We start from the raw sequence: 18,559 nt of genomic DNA, 5'->3' as shown, positions 1-18,559 counted from the left end.
ATTTTTTAATTGGCTTGCTAGAAATATCTGATCAACAACAGACTTTCTTCTGGGAAAAAATTTGATTTTTTCTCCCCAGGGAAAAAAATATATGTTTAATATTTTATGTTTATTAAATAACATATATATATATGAGGACCTTAGTCCTAATGTTTACACCCCCCTTTGCAATAATTTTACTGGAATGCTTCTACTCCCTTCACTGGGATCCCTGTGCTGTTTCCCATGATGCCTCAGCCCCCTTTTAGGTACTGCCCTTTCCAAACCCTCTCAGCTGCTTCTCAATTAGTATTTGACTGTTCTGGGCTTCCCTTCAGCCCCTTCATGTGTCACTGAGGCCAACTCCATCCCTGGCCACTAAGGCTTTATTAATTACAGTTGTGCATCCTGGTTCTTGAAGGTGCGGTTTATAACTGATTCTTGCATTAACTGAAGCCGTGGCTATAAAAGAGCTGCTAGTGGGTCAAGATGCATTGTTGCCCCTGCAGGCTCCGCTGCAGAAAGGCTGAGCTTTGTACTAAAAAGCACGTCCCTTTGAGTTGAGGGGCCAGTGTTCCCATGGGACCTGGGCATCTGTCCAATTCATCAAACCAACCTGACTTGGGTGCCCAGGAGTTGCGATTTTTGCACTGCATGTGTTGAAAGGGCTTTCTGTTCAAAGACATGCCCTGAAGTTGAGGTCCAGTGGCACCAGCAGCCTGGGAAGTGTCTGGGGACCTGGCGCACAGTGGGGCTGAGAGCCCTGCTCCTCGTCGACACCCACTGACTCTGCCTTCATAAGGAGGACTGAGGTCACAAGCACCTCCTGGGATTTGAAGGGTCCTCCACTGCCAGCCTGGCCCTCTGTCTGCGGCAGCTGCTGCAGGAGGAACCTGGACCCAGAAGCACCCTGCTGGGGAACAGAGGGGAGTCAGCCCTGACACATAGCCTTTCTGAGCCTCAGTTTTCTTGTCTGTAGAATGGGGATAATAAGGGTACCTACCTACTGATATATTAGGGGCTGCCATAACAAATTACCACAAACTTAATCCTGGGGTGGTTTAACATAACAGAAATTTATTCTCTCACGGTTCTGGAGGCCAGAAGTTCAACATCAGTTTCACTGGCCTAAAATCAAAGTGACAGCAGGACCATGCTCCCTCTGGAGGCTCTAGGGGAGAATCTGTTCCTTGCCTCTTCCAGCTTCTGATGGCTCCTGCATTCCTTGGCTTGTGGCAGCATCCCTCCAAGGTCTGCCTCTGTGGTCCCATGGTCTCCTCCTCTTCTAAGTAAAATTTCCTTCTGAATCCCTTTTATGGGGACACTTTGGGGAGCATGATAGGAATGCAGACTCCTTACCCTTACTTCCAGAGATTCTGATTCCTTAGTTTGGGGCAGGGGGAGGGCATGGTGCAGGAGTAGGAATCTGCATTTTTAAAGCAGCTCAGACTGAACTGGGAGATGCTGCTAGAGGATATCCAGAAGCCTGTGTCCAGACTTCTTTCTGTTCAGCAAGGAATGTAGCTTCTGCACCTGCTGTACAGCTGGGTCCCACAGCCTTGGGGTCAGACTGTGGACCCTCGGCCTCCCAGAACACATCCATCAAGATCCATGTGTCTGGGACCCATGCCTGCTGTCAGAGGCCGGGTTTTCCCAGCAGCAGAGCCTGAGTCAAAGGTGCAGTGTAGCTGGTCTATTAGTTGCCTGTGTCTGCTGTAACAAATGACCACAAGCCTGATGCCTTAGAACACCAGAAAATTATTCTCTCACAGTTCTGGAGGCCAGGGATCAGTATCACTGGGCTGAAATCATGGTTTCGTTGGGCAGGGCTGCATTCCCCCTGCAGGCTCTAGGGGAGCATCTCTTCCTTGCCCCTTCCAGCTTCCAGGGGCTGGTATTCCTCTGCTGATCTCTGCCTCTGACTTCGTGTCCCCTTCTCTCCTGCCTGCCTCAGATCTCCGTCTGCCTCCTACCTATGAGGACACATGTGATTGTATTTAGGGCCCACTGGATAATTCAGGATAATCCCCCCGTCCCAATATCCTTGACAAATCACATTTACTAAGATCCTTTTCCTTATAAGGTCACAGTTACAGCTTCCAGAGATTAGGACCTGATATCTTTGGGTGGCCATTAACCTCATAAACTAGGAGTGAGGATTCTTTGAGTTAGCACATGTGAAATGCTTAGAAACTGCTCCCAGCACTTTGAAATCTCCATCTATTGTTCCCATTGTTCCAGGCAGCCCAGGGAATTGGAATCTGATACCTTAGCCTGGCCCCGGAAGCCATGCTCTGAATTTCCCCCAGCTCCCTCTTCCCCATGCTTGGCTCATGAGCCCCCGTCCTTGGGGCTGGGAGCCTCACTGTTGTCTACTGGAGCCTGCTTCATGCAGCCCCCAGGAGATGAAGGGCCATCTCATATACAGACACCCGTTCCTACCTGTGATAAAGCAAAAACGTCAACCAGATTTTGTTGGAGTAAACATCTTCTGAAGCAATGAAGCTTGCCCTTTGAAATGCCTATGTGTTTAGACCTTCCATGGAAATGTTTCTGGAATGTGTTACATATTCCCCAATAGTTTCGGGACTGTAGCTCAGTCTTTTGTAGCTGACACAGTGATTCTCGTCACATGATTCTTGCTGTGCACACCTGTCACTGGACCAGCCTATGAGAGGGAGAGGTGGTGAATGTCTGCTCTAAGCTGAAAGCGCCAGGTACATGTGACACTGGGTTCTGATTTTGAATTTCCCTGTCTCCTCCCTCCTGCTCCAGGGTAGCTATTGTTTTCATCTGTAGGTATCCCTCCTGCAGGCAGACATTCCATCTCCCTTGCTCCCCATCCCCCATTTTATTTTGCTGCTTCTAGTAGCTGTGGGCTGGGAAGCAAGATAACTGAAGCTTGTTAGCACTTTTTGCAAAAAAAAAAAAAAAAAAAAAGAGTTAATAGTGTCGATGTAAGAGTCTGAACCATTCTCCAGGACTACTGTTATTATTATTGTTTGTTTATGTACCATCCTCCACCATCGCACAGAATTTGAAACATTTTGTATACTTTCACATATTTGTAATTGACATCTAAAATATTTCATAAATGCAAATGGTTGCATTTCTTATGCATTGTAAATATTGACATTTTAAAAAGAAAACTTGTATCACTCTTTTAAATGTATCCAATGAAGTCTAAAGGCCATGGTAATTTGACGTCTATCATTTAGAAGATACACGGACAAACTCTATTCTAACAAAAATTTTATAACTTTCATGTCTCTCCTTGAATTCACTTCCACTCCATTTCCCCCACTGGCATTGTATTCTAATGTAATATATTTTAATGCTTGAAAGTATTTTATTAATCACCCTATTATAATTCTCTCTACAGAACCCTAGAAGTTAAAATTACATTTTTAAAATTACCTGTGACCATAAAGCTCTGGAGTTAAAAAAAGTTTTGATTTCTAGTTTGAGCTAACAGTGCAGTTATGAGTAGCCAATCTATCAAAACCAATTCACTACACATTTTTATAAATAATTATTAAGCATAAAAATAAAATTTTGTTAGAATTGCATCTCTTAATGAGATAGATGGGGCTGTCTTTTTCTTCCCCCTGCAGTTAATTCATGAATCCATGGATTTCTCTTGCTATGATGAGCCAGAATTCAGAATCAATTTTCCTATTTTTTTAATGTAAGCTTTAAAAAATATACTGGTCCATAAAATAAGAGGATGGGAATGGAAGGGGTTTTGTTCAATGATTTGAACTCCTTCAGAGTCATGTGCCGAAATGAACATAATGATCCATCATCAAAAACACTTCCATCAGCCTACAACTTCAATTGGCCTTTTTAAAATTGGACTGAAAGCTCAGTATTGGAAACACCCTGATTTGCACCTGTTTTCCCTCTGTACTGAGTAGGTTTCCAAGTAGAGGCAGAGAGACTTTTCTTTATCCTATGAAATGGAGAAAAGGAGTCTTTGGAAGGCATGGCTGATAAGGGAAATCTCGACTGCAGCTGCTTTCCTATGCTGAAAACAGTCTGGGAAATTGATTCCCTTAAAGCCCCCGTGTGCCCCAGTTAAGACAAGTGTGCAGGGGCTCCCTGAATTTTGCCTGCAAACACCAACCAGATGAGCACTTGGATAGAAGAAGGGCTGCCTCGTCTGGACCCCTCTCTGCTCTGTCGCCAGGGCCTGCCCAGTGCACATCCTCGGATTTTGGACGGGAACACTGTGATGCTGAATGGTGGCAGATGGCTGAGCCGGGAAGCCCACGATGGCTGTAACTATGTGATGCCCAAGCTAATGACTGAAGGTGGGAGGCCAGGCAGGCTTTGCCTCTGTGGTGCCAACCACCAGCTGGCCTGAGTTTTCGAGATGTTTCTAAGAGAGCTACTTGGCGATTGTCATCAGTAGAGCTGAAACCCATTTCATGTATCGACTAACTTATTCATGTGTTCATTTCTTTATTCATCAGGTCGGTGGAGAATGGAGCACTCATTGGGTTTCCATCTCCTCTGTGACCCCCACCTTGTACCAAGCACCGGGCGACACAGGGGTGAGGACCATGGGTCTCCTGTCCTCAGGGGCCTCACCATGGGGAAGGGGATGCATGCAGATAAATGAGCCCCACCCTTCCCTCTGGAAAGGAAATCCAAGCCCTAGATGTGGCAGGAGGAAAGGAGATTCAGGATCTGGTGGGTCTTTTGGCTGTGGCCCTTCACACTATTTTTTCTGGACAAGGATCCCCATATTTTCCCACCTGAATATGTGGGGATTGGGAGATTCAGACCTCCAAGGGTTCCCCAGACTCTGACACTCACCTTCTAGAGCTGTGCCTCCTTGATGCATGATGTCAGGACACTTTTGGGTTGTAGGGGGGTTCATCCCCCAGTGTTCCTGACTCTTGGACCTCCCCCAGGTGGGTGCCTCCCAGCTGTCCACCCTAAACCAGAGTCTAATGCTGGCTTTGTCAGGTCACTAGGTTTACCCAACTGTCCCTGTCTTCTTGGCTGTCTGTTTTTAAAAGTGATGATTTTAAAAGCTTCAATTAGTTACGTGTTTGCCACCTGGGCCCAGGGTAATATGATTTTCAATCTCTGTCTCTCTCCCTCCCCATCCCCCTTTCTTCCTTCTCTCCTTTATTTCACTCTCTCTTTTTCTTTTTTTTGAGACCTGATTTATTGAGGCATAATTTACATACAATAAAGCTCACTTTTCTTCTTGTACATTCCTATCTTGCTTATTTCTGTGAGTTTTGACAAACACCTACAGTGTGTAACTGCTACCACCAAGATTTAGTATATTTCCATCGTACTAAAAACTTCCCTCTCATCCCTTCGGAATCGACCCCTCTGCCTTCCCCATCCTGTCAACCATGGATGTGTTCTCCATCCCTAGAGTTTTTCCTTTTCCAGATTGTCACATAAATGGAATCGTACAATATGTTGCCTTTTGGGTCTGGCTTCTTTCACTCAGCAGAATACATATGTGATTTTATGTGTGTCCCACAGATTGTTTATCTGTTCCTCAACTGAGGGACCTTGGGGTTGTTTCCAGTTTTTGCAGTGATGACTAGGGCTGCTATGGAGATCGGAGGACTGAGTCTTCATTTCTCTTGGATAAATGCCCAGGATGGGATGGCTGGGTGAGATGCTAAGTACATTAAACTTAGTGGTTCTCAACTGTGGGTGACTTGACTCTCAGGGGACATTCAGGGATGCTCGGGTCATCTTTGGTTGTCATACATGGGGAACGGGAGGGGAGTGATGCTAAACATCGTACAGTGTACAATACAGGCCCCAACTAGAGAACCATCAGGCCCAAATGTCAACAGAGCTGAGGGTAAGAAAGCCCAGCTTTAACTCTTTAAGAAACCTCCACAGGGCTTCCCTGGTGGTGCAGTGGTTGAGAGTCCGCCTGCCGATGCAGGGGACACGGGTTCGTGCCCCGGTCCGGGAGGATCCCACATACCGCGGAGCAGCTGGGCCCGTGGGCCATGGCCACTGAGCCTGCGCATCCAGAGCCTGTGCTCTGCAACGGGAGAGGCCACGGCAGTGAGAGGCCTGCGTACCGCAAAAAAAGAAAAAAAAAAAAAAAGAGACCTCCACAAATGTCTTCCAAAGTGGCAATACCATTTTGCACCAGTAATGAATGAGTGTTCCAGTTGCTCCACATCTTCATCAGCATTTGGTTGCTTCTGTCACTCTTTGTCTCTGTCTGTCTCTGTTTCTCTCTCTCTCTCTCTCTGTGTCTCTCTCTCTTTTTAAAATTGTAGCCATGCTAAGAGGTGTGGAATAGTAACTCCACGTGGTTTAATTTGCATTTCCCTGGTGACAGATGATGTTGAGCATCTATGCGTGTGTTTATTGGCCATCTGTGTACTTACTTTGGTGAAGTGTCTGTTCAAATCTTTTGCACTTTTTTTTTTTTTTTTTTTTTTTGCGGTACGTGGGCCTCTCACTGTTGTGGCCTCTCCCGTTGCGGAGCACAGGCTCCGGATGCGCAGGCTCAGCGGCCATGGCTCACGGGCCTAGCCGCTCCGCGGCATGTGGGATCTTCCCGGACTGGGGCACGAACCTGTGTCCCCTGCATCGGCAGGCGGACTCTCAACCACTGCGCCACCAGGGAAGCCCCCTTTTGCCCATTTTTAACTGAGTTTTTTGTTTTCTTACTACAGACATTTCTTTTTTTTAATTTTAGTTTAAGTATTGTTGATTTGCAATGTTGTATTAGTTTCAAGTGTACAGTAAAGTGATTCAGTTTTATGTATACATATATTCACATATGTATTCTTTTTAAGATTCTTTTCCATTATAGGTTATTACAAGATATTGAATATAGTTCCTTGTACTATACAGTGGGACCTTGTTGGTTATCAATTTCATATATATTATTGTGTATATTTTAATCCCAAACTCCTAATTCATCCCTCCCCCGCTTTCCCCTTTGGTAACCATAGGTTTGTCTTCAATATCTGTGAGTCTATTTCTGTTTTGTAAATAAGTTCATTTGTATCATTTTTTTAGACGCCACATATAAACTATGTCATATATTTGTCCTTCTCTGTCTGATTTACTTCACTTAGTATGAGAATCCTTACTATATACAAATTTCTTATTTCTTTCCTATTTAAGCCCTGTACCTTTGAGGTAGATTTGATAAATCATATTTTATACATGAGGAAATGAGACTCTGTGATGTCATAGGACACGTGGCTGGTCCCAGGGGTCTCTGGCTCCTTTCTCCCTGACCCCCACCCCTACCCCCCATCCAGACCTGTTTGCTGTCTGAGCTCATGCTCTGAGCCTTAGTCAGCATCCAACCACTTACCCCCTCCTCCTCTCTCCTTCCTTCTCTTTCCTTCCTTTCTCCTCATTTATCCCTCATTCTCTCCTTTTCTTTCTCCTTTGGTAAACAAGCTCTTTCTTTGAATGAACAAGAAGGAAGGCAAACCAATTTTTTTTTAAGGAAATGAATTCTGTGTACTTTTTGATGAATGCTGGCCTACTTAGCTCAGGGGAAGAATTTGAGAGCAGAAATTTCTTTGCTTTTCTTGGCCAGAACTCATGCTGAGATGTTAGGGGGAGGGGGTTATATTATTATTTTGACAGAGCCAAGAGTTACTTGGATGAAAAATGGACCCCCGTTTGAGCAGGAGCACAATCTCATGGCAGGAACGGAAGGGCGAGGTTACCAAGGGTTTGGCTAGACTAGATCCAAATTAATAGCTCAGCTTCTTTCTTGAAAATTTGAGATATTGGCTGTGTTTCCCTGGCTGTGACTTAATAATTACAACCTCTGTTCTAAGGAAGCCTTTGTTCTTCTCTAAATGAGCAACATAAAAGGTTAGTTTCCAAATATGTGCAGCATGAGACACATTTAACAGAGTTAGTGTCAGAATCTCAACAACAACAAAAGAAAGAGGGTAGCACTTGGGCTCCTGCATGGCGGGGCTGCCGGATCAATTGATTCAATAAATTTCCCAAGCGAAGCATCAGGGTCTCCAGCTCCGTTGCTCATACACTATGATGGCACCTTTGTCAGCGCCAATGGCCCTGGCCCCTTCTAGGAAGAACCAGGAGGGTGCAAATGTGCAGGGGCTGGGAGTAGGGTCCATCACTGCACATCAGAAGCCCCTAAATCTCCCTCCAATCCATTTCCAAATGTGTTTGTTTGCTAGGGCTTTCTAATGCCTTTTTTCTTCCTGACACCAAAAATATGATGTCTTCTCCAGCACCAACAAATTCTCCAGCTCTCCACCCACGAACTGGGTGTCCCAGCAGGTTAAGGGCTCAGCTCCACAAGACAGCCCCTGGCAAGGTCCAGGAACCACCTGTACTTTTGGCCAACCAGTTATAAGTCCAGAAGTTTCCACACCTCCTCCTCGGGTTCGATAATTCACTAGAACAACTCACAGAACTCAGGAGAATACTTTATTTATGCTTACTGGTTTATTTATTTGTTTTATATTTATATATGTATTTATTTATTTATTTGGCTGCACCGTGTCTTAGTTGCGGTACACAGGATGTTTAGTTGCAGCATGCGCGACCTTCAGTTGTGGCATGCGGGGTCTATTTCCCTTACCAGGGATCGAACCCGGGACCCCTGCATTGAGAGTGTGGAGCTTTAACGGCTGGACCACCAGGGAAGTCCCTATGTTTACTGGTTTATTATAAAAGATACAACTCAGGAACTGCCAGTGGAAGAGATGCATGGGGCCAGGCATGGGGGAGGGGCATGGAGCATCCATGTACTCTAGTGCACCAACCTCCCAGGAAGTCAACGTATTCACCAAACCGGAAACTCACAAAATCTTGTTTGCATGTTTATAACTCAATCTCCAGCCCCCTTCCTCTCCCAGAGATTGGGGCTGGTGGTGAGGCTGAAAATTCCCACCCTCTGACCCAATGTTTGTTCTTTCTGGTGACCAGCCCCATCCTGTAGTTACCTAGGGCCCCACCTGGGTCACCTCATTAGTGTAAATTCAGGTGTGGTGGAGAAATGACCATAGCAGGTAGTGACCAGGGCTTCTGGAAGAGGGCAGGAGGGACAGGAGTGATGGGGGAGGGGGAGGCCATGATGGGGAAATGGACACGAGCTGGTGGGGCCTGAAGGGGAGTGGGCCTGGGCACCAAAGATGGAGGAGGGAGAGGGAGGCTGGGCTGAGGCTGACATCAGGGGGCAGCCTGCCAGACCAGGATCCCCAGGTCGGCCAGACAGGCCCCTCTGTTTGCTTGTCCCTGCTCCAGGAGGGCGAGAAGGTTGTTGGCAGAGCAGTGGGCCCCCAGCTTTGCTGCAGAGGGTGGAGGGCCACCAGGCCATGTGGCTACCAGAGGCTGGAACCCAGAGAGCAGAGTCACAAGGGTGGCTAGGTGCAGGGTCAGAAGAGTCGGTCAATCCAGCTGCCACCAGAGGCAATGGGAGTTTGGTCCACGAGTGCCCCCATTGTAGCTGACCCCAGGGAAGAGACCAAGCCTTAGAAGCCAGTGCAGAAGTGTGAACATGAGCCCCACCCCCTAAGAGACCGGCCTCCCCCAGGCCCTGGGACTCACAGTGTTCACAGCTGCCCCTTCCCCACACGAAGCTGGCCAAAGGCATAATAATGGGTGGGGCCTCTGGGCTGTAACACTGACCCCAACAGAGGCTAAAGACCCCAGGGGAAGCAGGTAGACCAGGGCCCAGATGACTCTTCAGGAGCCATCACTGAGGCTGCTCCAAGCCCCCCATCATCCAGGTTCCTGGGGAACCAGGGCCTGGAGATACCATGACTCATTAGCTTTTATTTTTAGTTTTATGCCACAGAAGATGTGCAGTAACGAGATCAGCTTAAATGTCTTGCTATAAAAAGGATGATGGGCGTGAGGGAGGGTGGATGGGAAGTGAGAAAAAGTCAGACAGACATGGACAGACAGAGACCAGGAGAAAGAAAAGAAGAAATTTGTCAAGATGTTAGCAAAGATTTCCTCTAAGTGTCAAGATTGGGAATAATATTAAAATATCTTTATAAAGAATATGTATTATTTTTTATGATCAGCAAAAAAATATGTTAGGTAAAGACATAAGGCATGAGAAGGCCTGAGAAAGCCCTCTAGGGTCAATGTTGTGCAGGCCTTCTATCTAGTTACCAGCCTTGCAGTGAAGAAGACCACCTCCTTCCCAGGGATTTCAGAGAAAGTTCTGGATCCACCATGGGCCACAGACATGCTCCTGAAACTGAGACGGGGTGGTAGCCAGACTCCAAGATGGTGCCCAATCTCTGTTCCCTCTTGGTGTTCTTACCATGTCAGCCCATCTCTCGACGAATAGGGCTGATCTGTGTAAACAAGAGGCTTTGTGGAAATGATGGAACGTGACTTCTGAGGCTAGGTTACAAAGAACGTTGTAGCTCTGCCTTGTTCATCTTAGATCACCAACTCTGGGCAAAGCCAGCTGCCGTGTCATAAGGACACTCAAGCAGCCCTGTGGAGAGGCCGTTGTTGAGAAGGACTGAGGCCTCCCACCAACAGCCAACACCAAGGTGCCAGCCACATGTGTGAACCCTCTTGGAGGTGGCTCTCCCAGCCCAGTCAAGCCTTCAGGTGACAGCAGGCTGGCCGACCCCCTGACTGCAACCTCACAAGAGATTTGGAGCGAGAACCACCCAGCTAAGCTGCTCCTGAGTTCCTGACCCACAGAAACCATGACATAATGGGTGTTTCTTTGTTCTTTTAAGACACTGAGTTTGATGTAACTTTTTATGCAGCAATAGGTAATTAATACAAATGATGCCTCTAACTGGAAAGGCCCAGTCACAATCTTAACCCCAGAGCCAGGCTTGTGGACCATCCTACCCAAACCACAGGCCTGAAAGGGAAGGAAGGAATGAGACATTGATGCCATGGATCTTATGGGGCTGGGATTAAGGGGGGGTGAGTGAGGGCAGTGAATGCACAGGCAGGGTCTGATCCTGTCTTTACAATTTTGCTGTCTTGTTCATTGTGAATATTTTTTCATCACTTAATTTTTAAAAATTGTTGCATTAACATATTATTTGTCTTGATTGCTGATTTTGAGGCACCCCTTAAATTGGGCATGTGAGGTGAGTGACTCACTCACCCGACCCTAGTCCTGGCCCTCCTCTGCGGTCAGACCCTCACCCCGCCCCCGCAGGCCTTCCTTGTGCGTGGGGCTGGGGAGGGTGGTAAGTTACCCTCTCAGCTCACTCTGTTCACACATCATGGCTGATACTCCATGCCCTGATGGCTTCTGCCGTCAAACATGGCAGCCATCAGCCACGTGTGTCCACTGAACACTTGAAAAGTGGCCCATCCAAACTGAGATGTGCTGTAAGTGTAAAATACACACCCAATTCCAAAGACTTACAAGAAAAATAAACATCTCCGTCGCGATTTTTTATACTGATTGCATAGTGAGATGATCTCCTTTAGATCTATCTTATATGTATCCTATACTTCAGATATATATTTTTCTTTAATGTGGCCCATATTCTATTTCTATTGGACAGCACTCTTCTAGAGCCTTCCCTGGCCCACCAGACCTGGCTCTCATGAATCTACGGCTCTCACTGGGATTGCTTCCTCTGTACCCTTCCCAAGCCTGTTCAGGAAGCTGAAGCCGAACTTCTCTTGGAAATCCAGCCTCAACAATTCATATTCTCCTCAGGCTGTATGCTCCCAGCTTCCAGAAAGGAAAAGCACAAAGGTGAAGGTTTTAAAACATCATCTCACATCTTGCTGGTTCCCCATCACTCCCTTCTCTGGGAATGGAAACATCAGCTGTCCTCTGGCATTTCTGTTTAGAACCTTCTCCCTCCTCTTGCCCTGCTCTTCCCTTCTCGTCCCACCTCTGCTGCTCGCACATGTGCCCTCAAATACCGGAAGGGTGTAGGGAAGAAGGGGGCCTGGAAGGCGCAGCCGGACCCCAGGGTAGAAGCTGCAGAATGAAGGTTTCACCTCCAAGATGGAGAACACGTATGAGACAGGACCCTCAGGAGGTGGCAAGCCCTTCACTGGCCGTGTCCGAGCAGAGGCCAAAAAGGCCAGCCTGAGGGATACCACATGACACAAGCTCTCAAATGTTCATCTGCACCAGAATCCACAGAAAATGTGTTCAAAAGGCAGATTCCCAGGCCTCGCCCCCAGAGGTTCTGACTCGGCAGGGCTGGGTGTGCCCCACAGTCCGCATTTTTTTTTTTTACATCTTTATTGGAGTATAATTGCTTAACAATGGTGTGTTAGTTTCTGCTTTATAACAAAGTGAATCAGTTATACATATACATATGTTCCCATATCCCCTCCCTCTTGCGTCTCCCTCCCACTCTCCCTATCCCACCCCTCCAGGCGGTCACAAAGCACCGAGCTGATCTCCCTGTGCTATGTGGCTGCTTCCCGCTAGCTATCTACCTTACGTTTGGTAGTGTATATAGGTCCATGCCACTCTCTCGCTTTGTCACAGCTTACCCTTCCCCCTCCCCATATCCTCAAGTCCATTCTCTAGTAGGTCACAGTCTGAATTTTTAACAGGAGATTTTAAGGCCACATTTTGAGGGGCTTGGGGGATGGATGGAGCGGGAGGTCGGGGTGAGCAGATGTAAGCTTTTATTTACAGAATGGATAAACGACAAGGACCTACCGTATGGCACAGAGAATTATATCCAATACCCTATGATAAACCGTAATGGATAAGAATATTTTAAAAAATGTATATATATGTATAGCCGAATCACTTTGCTGTACAGCAGTCATTAACACGACATTGTAAATCAACTAAAATAAAAAAAAATCTGCCAATTGTTTAAATTCCTCATTTCCCTTTCATGTGCATACACAACGTGCAGATGTACCATACAGACTATTCTGGATCATCCACGGGAATTCCCTGGTGGTCAGTGGTTAGGACTCAGTGCTTTCACTGTGGGGGCCAGGGTTCAATCCCTGGTCGGGGAACTAAGATCCTGCAAGCCACCCAGTGCAGCCAAAAAAAAAAAGATGGATTATCCAGGGACCTAAATAAAATAATGTGACCTAAAAATGAAAAGAAAAAAAAAAAGGTCACACTTTGAAAAAAAGGTTCCCCTCTGCTGGCCAGAGTCAACTCTAGAAGGCTATAGCACTAGGTGCTAAGTTAGTGATTGCTGAGTGAAGAAATGAAGAAATGAATGAATGAATTTGAAGACATATTAACACTGCTCCAGCCCCCTGTCCTGAGTGAGGAAGACAGCAGCTCTCAGCAAGGAGCCTTTTCTCAGCAAAAATCCTTAGGGGTCCCCGAGGGCCTGGAAAACTTACTTTAAAAGTCCTTGCTAACGCTAACCTCGGGAGAGAATTCTGTCCTGATCATCCTCGGCATCCTCTCATAAGCATGGGGTCTGAGTTACTGCGTTAATCCTTAAGAACAAACAGGCTGCTTTAAATATCTCCATTGGTCATTGGCGTGTCACTCAGCTCCAGCTGTCATAACAGAACACCACGTGGCTTAAACAACAGAATTTGATTTTCTCCCAGTTCTGGAGGCTGGAAGTCTGAGATCAAGGTGTCTGCAGGGTTGGTTCCATCTGAGGCCTCTCTCCTTGGCTTGTCGATGACCATCTTCTCCCTGTGTCTTCATGTCATTGTCCCTCTGTGTGTGTCTGTGTCCTAATCTTCTCTTCTTATAAGGACCCCAGTCCTATTGCATCAGGGCCCACCCTAATGACCTCATTCTAACTTAATTACCTCTTTAAAGGACCTATTTCCAAATACAGTCATATTCTGAGGTCCTAAGGGCTAGAACTTCAACATATGAATTGGAGAGAGGGACAGTTCAGTCCATAACAATGTGCAACCAGAAATTTCTTATTTCCAAAGAGTTGTGGGTCCCCATTCGTTGAAATTGAGCCTATAGCCTGAATGCTACAGCACTTGGGGCTCCTGTGGACTCCTGGAACCCACAAGAAAGTGCAACAAAGTCATTTCCACATGCTCTGCAAATAGTGTGGCCATGACAGTGGTATCGCTTCTGTGGTCTAAGGAGGCGCCACGTGGGGTGGTTCCCTGAGTCACGGGGAGGGCCCCGTGCGCCCCACTGAGACCCTCCCGGACAGGAGCCCCTCTCCGGGCATCCGCCTCCCCATCCCTGACTTTTCTCACTCTTTTCTTACCTTCCGGCTGGGGGAGGTTGAGTCACACTGAAGGAGCCTGACAAGACGGCTCATCGACGTGTTTTATTTTAACGATCGTCGCCACCAGACGCTTCCCCAGTGAGACTCTTCACTTGAGTTGTGATCCACACGGCCACTGGAAAGTCACTTTATTAAACCATAAATGTTCACCACAAATCACAACTACATTAGCCCTCGGCGGAAGCTGTGTAGAACCAACACCACCCCCCACCCCCGCTACTTTAACTCGGCGACGAAGCAAAAGGTAACGACACACTTTGAACACTGTCTCATCAGGCTTTAAGAATCCCGGAGGCCGTCTGTTCTACCAGTTTGGTGTAATTGACATACGTGCACGTGCGCACACGCATGCACAGAGGACGTTGAGAGTGGAGGCGGGAAAGGAGAGGCGCCTTTGCTCCCGGCCTGAGAGGCGCCGGTCCTCGTGACAGCCCCCCTGTCCTCAGGTCCCACTGCTGCAGACGAGAGTCAGCCAGTCACAGGACTGACCACACCAGGATGCCCAAATCTCCTCCGCACCTCAGGAACACCTGCATCTGAGCAACGACCATCTGGAGACCCAACACGGCAAACCAAGGCGGTAGCCCCCTACCCAGGGTGTTCTTGAGAATCCCTTTCTCGCTCTTGGACTCAGTTTATTCAGCTGTAAAATGGGGGAAGTGGGGAAAATCAGTGGTTTTCAAACTGTGCCCCATGGAACTCTAGCAGAGGCACCTCAGAGGCCCCCGTGGTGATCCAGGGGGCTCCAAACTGCCCACCTTCACTTCCACCCAAACAATCCCACTTTTACCTGTTTTGTATGTTGTGGTCATGGGCCTCAGTGGGGGAGGGAGGGAGGGAGAGAAAAAGGGAATCTAAACCAAAAACTGTTTGAAATACACTTGACTTTATGGCTTCTGAGGACGTTTCTGGTTCTATACTCCATGAGATTGTGAATCTGGGACCTTCAGGGACCAGAATATCAGGGGAGGGTCACCTCCACACCTGTGTGGTGGAAAGGTCTTGTGACTCTGTCTTGCATCGTGATCAACCCAGTGCTTGTGGCTTGTTACCATGTCTGACTGCTCCTGTGTTCCCTGCAGAGTCTGGCCTTGGTAAGTCAGAGTAATGAAGGCACCTCTGTGTTACCAGTCCCCAGTCCTGTGCCCGAGGCAGACATCACCAATCAATTGCCATGCTCTGCTGTTGAGCCCAGATTGGGGCTCAGTGTTCTTCTTGTCCCATTGCTCCAGACAGCCACTGCCAATGGACATGCAAAAGCAGGCAAGATACAGCCTATTTGCCCGTGCCTTTCTCCTTTCCTTCTTGGTAAAAAAAAAAAAAAAAAAAAAAAAAAAAAAAAAAAAAAACCTCCCTGAAAGTTTAGGAACTGGCCTTTCTGTGGCTTGACATGATGCTCTTCAAAGCATTTCCTTTCCTGTTCAGAGGTAGCTTGGGGAAGATGTGTCTGTGGTGGCCAGTGTCCAAGATGGCCCTAGCAGTCCTCACCTCCTGTATTCACATCCTGGTGTGGTCCCCTCAAACACTGAATAGAGCTGAACTGTGCAGCCAATAGGATACTGTGGAAATGACACAGTGACTTCAGACACTAGATCATAAAAGGTGTCATGGCTTCCACCGTGTTCTCTCTTAAATCACTCACTCTGGGGGAAACCAGCCACCGTGTTGTGAGGACACTCAAGCTGCCCTGTGGGGAAGTCCACATGGTGAGGAACTGAAGCCTCCACCCACAGCCAACACTTCATTTACCCGCCACATGAGTGATTCCCCTGGAGAGCAGATTCTCCAGCTCCAGTCAAGCCTTCAGACTTGAAGACATCTTAACTGAACCTCACAAGAGACCCCAGAACCAGACTCACCCGGCTAAGCTGAGCTCCAATTCCTGACCCACAGAAATTGTGTGAGATGATAAATATTTCTTTTTTCAGCTGCTAAATTTGGAGATAATTTGTTATGCAGCCATGGGGAACTAATACATTACCTGAATCCATACCTGCTCAGGAGACCCCAGCACAAAGAGAGTCACCAGGGTGACACCCTGCCTAATCATAGACTATCAGAGGATAATTTGGCCCAAAACAAGGTGGGATGTTAGTAAGGAAACAGAAGGAGTCTTTCGACACAACTCCAACTCACCCAGTGATTCCTCACTATGGCGTTTCTTTTCCTTGTACCTCTGACTGTATTTATTAATCAAAACCAGAAGTCCTCAGAGCTCTCCCACCCCAAGAACTAATCATCTAAAATCACAATGATGAGCCCTCCCTCCCTCCAAAAAAGAGAAGAGACTGAATAAAAGGAAGAAAAACAAGCATTTTGGTTTCTCATTACCCTTTCCCTTTTTATTAAAATACTTGTCCATCATGATTGTGAATCTTGAACTCTAATGAGCTGCTGGTATTACCGTTGTTTATTACTTTGATGTGAGATCCTTTTTATAATTTGTTTGGGCTGCAGCCCAGTCATAGATTTACTGCTTTCCTCATGACCGGTCTTAAAATATTTGATTTCAGCTGTCAGAATGCAAATAACTCCAGATATCCTTGTAAATGGAGACACCAAGGAGGGTTTTATTGTTGAGAGGAAAATGGTGAATAAGAAATAAAGCTGATAACATTAAAATGGTCTCAGTACTGAAAAAAGAAGAAGAAAGAGGCTGAAAAAGGAGGAGAAGGGGGGGAGGAGGAAGTGGTCATAGCTAAAAGCCAGATCCATTAATTTTAAAATCTAGAGAACCCCCTCCGCTCAGCTCCTTTTTAAGTTGTCCATGAGGTTTAATTCCCACCTTTCTGGTCTGTTTTTGGAATGTCTTCCCTAACTGACCCACGACCATTTTACTTGGAGAGGGAGGACCCTGTGACCTCACAGTGTGTCCAATCAATGGACTGACTCTCTGACAATTGCTGGTGATTCTCAACACCCAGCAGCCAGCTCCCTGCCTGGTCCCCAGTAGTTGCTATGCAAATGTTTGCCAAGTGAACAGGAAAGTGACAGATGTGTTCTATGCAGTTTATCAGCATGTCACCAGCACAACCACATTGAAGTTCTGCCTGAGCCTGGCAAGGGAGATCTTACGCCCATTTTACAGATGAGGTTATTGAGGTTCCTTACATTTCCCAGGATCACAGGGCTGGTTGTTAAGGATCAAAAGCCAGGTGTTCTTACTCCAAGCCCAGGCCCGTTCCTCTACGTCACAGCGAGGCCGGAAGAGGGAGGATGGAGTTGAGAATGTGGCGGGGTTGACATTCAGGAAGTCACGACAAGGAAGAGAAGCAGGCTCAGTCAACCTGCAACTGGCTGATACACCCTGGGATCAACAGGCATCCCACAGAGATGCCTCCTCAGCAGCACAGTGCATCTTCTGACACCTGCTGTCACGTCGGGGTGCACTGTTGGCTTCCTCTGACAGCAGCATCATTGATGGCAGATGCTGGGGAGGCAGGGAGAAGGCAGCAGGACCCTCTTCCAAAGGGTCAGCCCAGCCTCCCTCTGCTTCCTGCCTGGAAGTCTTCCCCCCCAGCACCCCTAGCAGAGTTGCTCCCAACCTGGCTGCACGCTGCACTTACCTGGGAGCTTTAAAATAATACTGATGCCCAGGCCCTGCCCAAGAGAGTCTAGGATTCAAATGCACAGCAGGATGGAGAACAGCTCCCCCAGGGAGAGATGGTCACCTCTGGGAAGAACGTTCCAGCTTCGTGACCCCTGGGAATTCCCCACCGTCTTGGTGGTGGAGGTGGTGGAGATGGAAGGAGGGAAGATGGCAGAGGGTGCACCTGCTTGGTCTCCAGTTCTGGAATCTGGGCCTCCCCTCAGCCCCTGGGGAACCATTTGAATGACAGGCGTCATCTCCAGGTTCTGATCCAGGAGCCTGGGTGGGCCTGTTTAGACAAACAGGGCTGTGGGGATCCAGAACCCGGCTGAGTTCAGATAGAAAGAAGTGGCCTTTCGACTCTTCCCTCAGCTGTGTCCTCTTTAACCACTAAGGACCATGAGTGCTAACGGCTGGTTTTTAGGATTAAATGGCACCTAATCGGCTGTAGGGGCCATTGCGCTCTGTTAATGGGGGAAAGGCCTCCAGGGGGCTGCCGGACCTGTGATTAGGGATGTACAGGGGCTGTCATCGTCGAGGTTGTGGCTGCCCCATGGGGAGCTGACTGCCGTCCCAGTTCTGCCAGGATTTCCTGCCTCCCATAGGTGGGTTTGGATATAACCGAACAGGCATTGAACCCCACTGTGTGCCACGCTGGGCCAGAGAGACAAGGATGAGGGACCCTGGTCCCGTGGGGTGACAGACCAGGAGTAAATCATGATGATGATGCTTGAAGGACAGACGGACACCGAGCGGGTAGGACCAGGCACCTATGTGGTCGGGAAGAGAGAATGGGGGTCAGGCAATAGAGGCTCAGGGGCTTCACAGA

Source organism: Hyperoodon ampullatus, assembly GCF_949752795.1.
Source record: "Hyperoodon ampullatus genome assembly, chromosome: 14".
NCBI classification, from domain to species: Eukaryota; Metazoa; Chordata; class Mammalia; order Artiodactyla; family Ziphiidae; genus Hyperoodon; species Hyperoodon ampullatus.
Note: the sequence above shows the minus strand (reverse complement) of the source record.